The sequence below is a fragment of the Schistocerca piceifrons genome, chromosome 7 (genome assembly GCF_021461385.2).
Source record: "Schistocerca piceifrons isolate TAMUIC-IGC-003096 chromosome 7, iqSchPice1.1, whole genome shotgun sequence".
In the NCBI taxonomy this organism is placed as follows: Eukaryota; Metazoa; Arthropoda; class Insecta; order Orthoptera; family Acrididae; genus Schistocerca; species Schistocerca piceifrons.
The window spans coordinates 123,305,730-123,314,906 of record NC_060144.1 but is presented as its reverse complement, the minus strand read 5'-3'; the positions used below and the strand labels follow the sequence as shown (position 1 = coordinate 123,314,906).

The 9,177-nt window shown below is 38.5% G+C and overlaps 1 pseudogene; it reads right to left on the bottom strand.

Moving 5' to 3' along the window:
- Window positions 1-8,760: 8,760 nt before the first annotated feature.
- LOC124709319 lies at window positions 8,761-8,878 on the bottom strand (annotated as a pseudogene).
- Between the last annotated feature and the right edge of the window lie 299 nt (window positions 8,879-9,177).

Here is a 9,177-nt window from a genome sequence, read left to right as displayed (position 1 = left end):
AGGTTAATTAAAGGTGTCTATATAAGATATTACATTAGACAAAATATTACATGACACTCAATTTTTTTGTGGAGGTTGGGAAATTATCCACTTACCACTTACTATATCCAAAAATTCATCTAATGAGTAGAAGGAGTTGCCATTAAGAAATTCTTTTAATTTCCTTTTAAATGCTATATGGCTATCAGTCAGACTCTTGATGCTATTAGGTAAGTGACCAAAGACTTTTGTGGCAGCATAATTTACCCGCTTCTGAGCCAAAGTTAAATTTAACCTTGAGTAGTGAATATCATCCTTTCTCCTAGTCTTGTAGCCAGGTACACTGCTATTACTTTTGAATTCGTTCGGATTGTTAATAACAAATTTCATAAGTAATATATATATATATATATATATATATATATATATATATATATATATATATATATATATATATTGTGAGGCTACAGTGAAGATTTCTAGCTCTTTAAATAAGTGTCTGCAGGATGATTTTGGATGAGCTCCAGCAATTATTCTGATAACACGCTTTTGTGCAATGAACACTCTTTTACTCAATGATGAGTTACCCCAGAATATGATACCATACGAAAGCAGAGAATGAAAATAGGCGTGGTAAGTTAATTTACTCAGATATATATCGCCAAAATTTCCTATGATCCTAATAGCATAAGTAGCTGAACTCAAACGTTTCAGCTGATCCTCAGTGTGTTTTTTCTAGTTCAACAGCTCATCAATGCATACACCTAGAAATTTTGAATATTCTACCTCAGCTACCGATTTCTGATCGAAGTCTATATTTATTAATGGGGTCATTCCATTTACTGTGTGGAACTGTATATACTGTGTTTCGTCGAAGTTAAATGAGCCCATTTGCAGAGAACTACTTAATGATTTTCTGAGAAACATCGTTTACAATTTCACCAGTTAATTCTTGTCTGTCGGGTGTGATAGCTATACTTGTATCATCGGCAAAACGTAGCAGCTTTAATAAATGGAAACGCTTACAATCGCTTTATTTTATTTTATTTTATTTTTTCAGACAGCTTCTAGTTGTGGACCCCAGGTCTGTTCGGTCATCGTTCAGTGCCGCTACTTCAGTCACATCTTTCCCAGGTACTGCATTCCACGGAACTCGAAACTGTGTGATGGCTCACACGTTCCTAGCGGTGAACATAAAACAATATTTTTGAAAAATTATTAATAAAAATATTTTCCCACTTATTACCATTTTTACATCACCTATCAATAGTTGGATATTCATTATGCTAACTTTATATATGCTAATTTTGTATTTTAGTGGGAAATAAAGCAACATGTGTAATTATGACATCTCGAACTCTCCTTGTAGCGGTCGTGTTGCCAATGTTACTATTTATTCCTCATTAAGCTGTATGGTTCTGGGACAAAATCATCATACATGGTGTTGTTTAGCTACCTTCCACACGATCATTTGCATTTCCATTGAAATGGCATCTATTAATAGGTTAAACACCCCTGAGCTACAATAGTTTCTAGAAGTGGTTCATATAGCTATCGTAACACTTACTTGCTTTTCTTGGAGAAATTTATTCATCGTATATAGCATACAGCTCGTGAGGTTCCTAGTAAAAGCGATATACACAACGACATTTGCAGTCTGTCTCGAGTAATTGTTATTGTTATTCCATTTCATGATTAACTGTTGCTACATTTGTCCACTCTCTCTGCCAAGCGAATGGGGTATTACTTTAGTCTGAACTATCAGTATTTCACAGCACATGTGTAGATGATATTTCACATGGTTAATGTAATTATCTCGCTAAGACCACTATTAATATTTTAGTGGTGTTTTTACATTGGACTTTCTTTCCTTTCATTTGACAGAATATAATTCTATCTTTCCCAGATACCTTCCATAGACACTGAAAGAGATATCGTCAGCTCGACTCAGCAAAATATTAATAAACATATTTCCAACCAGCATTGAGTTGTGACTTGCTAGAACATAGTTTCCAGGGGTCTGAAGCCAGATACACGTGGTAATTTAGATCTACCCACTGTTACACACATCACGTGAGCACACATCATGTAGATAGTAGTACAGTTACAGCAAATGGCTAAAACGAAGGTGAAAACAACACCCACTATATGCAAAAAAGTGCAGTGCGCCTGTAGCCAACATGATGAATGGATGACAATGGCGGGAAAAAAGTAAACATACATGGAGTGTGAGCTTGTGAGAGTACAAACGTATTGCGATACTTTTGTAGAACGTGTATACACAAACGACGAAATTGACACATCTGTATACATGTATGTGAAAGAATTGTGTGATCGCCATGTTTTTTCTTAATTTGGGAATTTATCTCTTAAAATGAGTTGGCGTAATTTCCAGGTGTGAATTTCTAAAAAGTTTTACATGTCGTTTCTGTTTTGAATAGTCAGTTTTTGTACAGGGAAGATATGAGTTGTTTTCCGGAGTTTTCTCTCTTTCCCTAAATGTGCATTAAAATCGTCGATTCGGATTTCATATGATTTTTAGAATTTTAGGGAATCTGTTTTCTTCCACCTTCCAAGACCTACATGTTCCCGGTTTGTATTATTTTCTTGGTTCATCGACGTATATGCATTAATTACTGAGTACATTTTGTTTGCACTTTTCGAGGAAACGCCATTAATGTGTTGTTCAAAGGCTTTACAACGATTAAGAGCATCAGAATGTGCTCTGAAAGTGCGAATACAAAAACCAGAAGGGGTGTATTTTTAAAGATATTTTTATCTGTGTTCGTTTTGAACACTCTATAATTTCCAAAATCCACGGTGTCTTTTTGCTGGCAGTCTTGTTTCATGTCGGCTACAATTTTGAAATTTTATTGTTTGTGTGTTTCTACTAATTTGCAGAACTTCCGTCAGTTAAAGAATGAGTTAACGTTCGTTGCGCCAAACAAAGTTTTGATTTTGGGGTAGTGGTGGTCGAAGAACTCGGATTTCCTGTGGTTTGGATTATAGCATCTCATCCTAGTCCCTCAGCAGCCACCATAATAGTGTCGCCCCATACATTAGAAGATTTGTTGCCACTTGGGGTAATTTTATGATTACTAAAACGCTCCATTGTTGCTTTTGGAATTACAGGACTGAGCTCGTAAACAAATCTCAGCTGTGAAGGTTCTTCCAGAATTATGAATTCCGACATCTCTACACTGATACTCCAACCAAATCAGATTCAAAGTGTATTTTGTCAAATGCAATGCCTCCTCCGCTAGTTGTGCCGTTCCGATATCCATTAATCCTCTTTATAATAATCCCCTTTAGATATTGACATCTACGTGATTACTCTGATATTCACAATAATGTGCCTGGCAGAGGGTTCAATGAACCACCTTCAAGCTGTCTCTCCACCGTTCCACTATCGAACGGCGGGCAGGAAAAACGAGCACTTACATTTTTCTGTGCGAGCCCTCTCTTATTTTATCGTGATGACCATTTCTGCCTATGTAGGTGGGTGCCAACAGAATGTTTTCGCAATCGGAGTGGAGAACTGGTGATTGAAATTTCATGAGAAGATCCCGTCGCAACGAAAAACACCTTTGTTTTAATGATTGTCGCTCCAGTTCATGTACCATGTCTGTGACATTATATCACCTATTTCGCGATAACACAAAACGAGCTGTCCTTCTTTGAACTTTTTAGACGTTATCCGTCAGTCTCAACTGATGCCGACGGCATACAGCACAGCAACAATCCAGAATAGGGTGGACAAATGTAATGTAAGCAGTCTCTTTCATAGACCTGTTGCACCTTGTAAGTGTTCCTCCAATGAATCGCAGTCTTTGGTTTGCTCTACCCTCAACAATATCTATGTGATCGTTCCAATTTAGGTTATTTATAATCGTAATCCCTAGGTATTTAGTAGAATGTACAGCCTTCAGATTTGTGTGACTTACCGCGTAACCGAAATTTAGAGGATATGTTTTAGTATTCATGTGAATAACTTCACACTTTTCTTCATTCAGGGTCAGTTGTCACTTTTCGCACTATACAGATACCTTATCTGAATCATTTTTCATTTCGTTTTGGTCTTCTGATGACTTTACAAGCCAGTTAATGACACTATCATTTGCAAACAATCTAAGACGGCTACTCAGATTGTCTCCTATTATTCATTAAGGATGAAGGTGTCGACATTCTGATATGCATTAGAAGGGGTTTGTTGTTGGGAATGGAATGGCCGTAGTGGTTCTGACGTAACGAATTATTATTATTATTATTATTATTATTATTACTATTATTATTATTAAGCATCAGATTGTTCCGGTTGTAAAGGTTCGTAATCCTGCTTCGGTACTGATCTTGCAAAAGCTTCATGCTGGCTTTCGATATACTCCGGCGAGTTATTTACGGTTGGTAATTCGCTATGGAATTCGCCCTGCGTGTCATTGTTTGGAGGTCATTTAAGCTGTATTGTATTTTCTCAATCTGACCGTCAAGTTTGTGTTTCCACTCTGGTAAATCTCTCATGAAGACACGTCGAATCTGCCCTAACTCGCTACAGACTCTCTCTCCTGAAGTTCCGGAAGCAGCTAAGATTTCTAATGTGGCTGATTTTACAGCGTCTTTGAGCTCGTTCGTTACCTTGTCGGAAATTTCTCTGTCTTGGATCTCCACCCAATCTTCGTATCTCTTAAGTTCTGTGGTATACCTGTCTAAGCTATGCTTTATTTTACTTTCAATATTCAACTTAGTCATGTCATCTGACAATACTGTCATTTTATCGCCTATTTTCTTGATATTGTCTCCAAGTTTCTTGACCTTCCCAGACACTTCTTTGCACTTTTTTAGCGTCTTCGCCACCTCAGACTGGCAAGCGGTTACTTGTAGCTGAAGTTGTCGGCGATTGATTTCGTGCCATTTTCCAACTTCACAATTTGGTCTGCTACCGTGGAAATGATATTATTTGCACACTTAAGTCGGTTTTAACCACATCTACTTCATGTTTGAGACCCTCTTTTAGTTCATCCTTCACCAAATCTATCTTGCTTTCCACTGTACAAAATTTGGTTTTCATATTACCCTTTACTGAGTCGATTTTTGCCGTTACTGTAACCATTTTGTGATCCGAGTTTACCAATATGCGCTTTTAATTCGGCCTTCAAATCATTTTTCATTGAGTCAAGTTTAGTTTCCATGTCCGATTTGAAATAGGAGAACAACAAGGCTTGTTTCTCGTCCCGCTCCCTCTCTTTCTCATCACGTTCGCGTTTTTTCTCTGTTTTTCCTCTTCCCGTTCGCGTTTATCTCTCTGCCACATTTCAATACACATGTCAAGTTCATCCAATTGACTCATCTGCGACGTTTGTCCGAATCTTAGCTCACTCTCCTCGTCCTCAATATTTAACACGCCTTGCCGGGACTCCGGGCGATCAGAAACATCACGCGAGCGGAGCTGATATGTACCTGCGTTTGTTTCGGAAATTTCATTTGCGGAATCATCCACTCGCCTGTCTTCTCTCATGTTTGCAACAAAAGATTTCGCGATAGAACCCCTGGTAATATTTTTAGATACACTACTGTACTGCTCACACGGGGTCTCTCTCTCTCTGAGTTACTAAAACAGTCAATTGTCACTGGCGGCAATGAAATTGAATAGCAAAACACGAAAGAGACAATATGGATTCCACTAAATGTAAACAATTGAAGACAACGCTGCTGTCCGTCACCAACGCTGTATTTCCACCATCTTGGATTTGAGTGACAAGAATGACAACAAGAATAGGTATACAGACAATTACAATAAAACAATAAAAATTTTGCACTGTAACAAAATTGACTTTAAAAATCGCAAAGAAACCTTTTTGAGATAACTAATCTGAATAAATTTACGAAATGAAGCGGGGTTTGGCAGGAAAGCTGGATTTTAAATGAGCACAGCACTTGAATATTAGAAAATGCACTACGGAAGCGGGGTTTTCGCAAACACAAAGGATTCTACTCACTTTGCGTTGTCTTGAAACAGCGACTCGGAACTGCAATTACGGCCTCCAAATTTATTTTACCGTTCTGTTGGTAGTCACCGTATTATTTTCCACGTCCGTCTTTTCCAGAAAATTTCCGTCTCAGGTCACACATGAAATTAAAAACAAGAGGATTAGCTATGATTTTTGATTCACGTCCCTGTTCGGGCGCTACATATGATGTAAGGAAATATTATTATTATTATTATTTCTTTTCTCAGACGTTATGTCTGGTCAAAAATGGAAAGTGACGCGGACCTTGATCAAGCGTGACTTCCTTTTAACAGTACTGTATATGTTACATTGCATTTAGGAACTTTCGCGTAATTGAACATGTATCAATAATTACAGATTTCTGTAGTTGTATATATAAGTTTGGATGTAACTGTATTGCATTGATGTACTGGTGGATATTGTGTGGTATGACTCCTGTAGTTGACAGTATAATTGGTATAATGTCAACTTTATCCTGATGCCACATATCCTTGACTTCCTCATCCAGTTGGATGTATTTTTCAATTTTTTCTCCTGTTTTCTTCCGTATATTTGTTGTATTGGGTATGGATATTTCGATTAGTTGTGTTAATTTCTTCTTTTTATTGGTGAGTATGATCTCAGGTTTGTTATGTGGTGGTGTTTTATCTGTTGTAATGGTTCTGTCTCAGTATAATTTGCATTCATCATCCTCCAGTACATTTTGTGATGCATACTTGTATGTGAGAATGTGTTGTTTTATCAGTTTATGTTCTATGGCAAGTTGTTGACGTATTATTTTTGCTACATTGTCATGTCTTCTGGGGTATTCTGTATTTGCTAGTATTGTACATCCGCTTGTGATGTGATCTACTGTTTCGATTTGTTGTTTGCAAAGTCTGCATTTATCTGTTGCGGTATTGGGATCTTTAATAATATGCTTGCTGTAATATCTGGTGTTTATTGTTTGATCCTGTATTGCAATCATGAATCCTTCCGTCTCACTGTATATATTGCCTTTTCTTAGCCATGTGTTGGATGCGTCTTGATCGACGTGTGGCTGTGTTAGATGATACGGGTGCTTGCCATGTAGTGTTTTCTTTTTCCAATTTACTTTCTTCGTATCTGTTAATGTTATGTGATCTAAAGGGTGGTAGAAGTGGTTATGAAATTGCAATAGTGTAGCCGAAGTATTTATATGAGTGATTGCTTTGTGTATTTTGCTAGTTTCTGCTCGTTATAGAAAGAATTTTCTTAAATTGTCTACCTGTTCATAATGTAGGTTTTTTATGTCGATAAATCCCCTTTCTCCTTCCTTTCTGCTTAATGTGAGTCTTTCTGTTGCTGAATGTATGTGATGTATTCTATATTTGTGGCATTGGGATCGTGTAAGTGTATTGAGTGCTTCTTGGTCTGTGTTACTCCATTTCACAACTCCAAATGAGTAGGTCAATATTGGTATAGCTTATTATTATTATTATTATTATTATTATTATTAAGCATCCGATTGAGAATGGGAAGCAACATATATTTGCGTGGCTCCCTTTCCCGTTTAGAAAGTGCCGCGTACCGTTGTGGAACAGCGAGGCTTTGAACGAGCGAGGTGCTATTTGAGAAGTGAAGTTTGCTAAGAAATTCCTGAAAGTCACTCGCTCTGAAAATGTACCTAAGGGCCAGTTTAAAACTAAGTTTGAAGAACATTACAAGGGGGGGGGGGAGGGGGAAATGTAAGTAGTATATTAACGTCCACACAATGACACGTCGGACAAAGCTGGCTCCGTAAAAAAAAAAAAAAAAAAAAACAAAAAAAAAAAAAAAACTTTGCACATAGAAAGTAAATGATGAAGCAAACACTAATTTAGAGTAATTGACACTATAACAGGTTAACCCTTACATCATAACAATAACAGAGCTTGAGGGGTTTGAAAAGTTTAGAAATCACGAAGAAATGTCCATTCATTAACCACTCAGCGTTTTTCACACATGCTAGTCCCACGTGTAACAAAATGTCAGTATTTATCTGTAGGGTTCAAAAAATTACAAGTCTAATAATGACGCCTATGTAATTGTGCGTCCGTATTATACAGGAGATAAAGAGAGCATATCGTTCGGCAGTGGACGATGGGTTGCGCGCTTGTTCTTTCTTTTTAATATCCTAATGTCTTCAGTGTCTCTTTAATATCAATGTTTATACACGCGCGCTCAATTAGTCTGTAGCTTCTTTGGCGCGTCAGTAGCGCTGGATTCATTTCTCCTTGTAAGTCGTCAAAATACATCATTACAATGCCTAGTTAAATATTATACATTGGCATATAAATGGCTCTTGGCCGCTTTTATGACTCGAACCAGTGTTTTATGTAACGAGATGTGGCGGTGTGAAAATACAACATCTCATGGTATAGAATTCCATATTACCGTCACGTCATTATGAGAGTCTAGGGACTTCCTTGATGTGTGAGGGAGTCGAGTGGTGTGTCAGATGTGTGAAAACGATGTGGACATTGTTTTTGGAGTAGGGAGAAAAAGGAGTGTGTAGCAAGGGAACTTACTGTAGGGTATGCAGTAGTTCGAAAGGGTGGTTATTTAGGAGGCAAATGCACTCCGTCTTCAGGCCGTGAGTGGCCCATCGGGACCATCCGACCGCCGTGTCATCCTCAATAAGGATGCGGATAGGAGGGGCGTGTGGTCAGCACACCGCTCTCCCGGTCGTTACGATGGTTTTCTTTGACCAGAGCTGCTACTATTCGGTCGAGTAGCTCCTCAATTGGCATCACGAGGCTGAGTGCACCCCGAAAAATGGCAACAGCGCATGGTGGCCCGGATGGTTACCCATCCAAGTGCCGGCCACGCCCGACAGCGCTTAACTTCGGTGATCTGACGGGAACCGGTGTATCCACTGCGGCAAGGCCGTTGCCCTAGGAGGAAAATGGTGAGTGATTATACACTGCTGGCCACCGTAAATGCAACACCAAGAAAGACAAGTGGTAGCACAACAAAATTTATTTTGTAGATAACATGTTGACCAAGTATCAAACGTTTACGTTTACAGACGTCTGTGACATGTGGTTCCTGCCAGAATCAGTAGCCAGTGTAGCCGCCATTGTTGGAGATCACCGCTGCCACACGTCTCGGCATTGAGTCAAAGAGACGTTGGATGTGTTCCTGGGGTGCAGCAGCCCAAGCAGCTTCCACACTTTGCCAAAGATCATCTGGT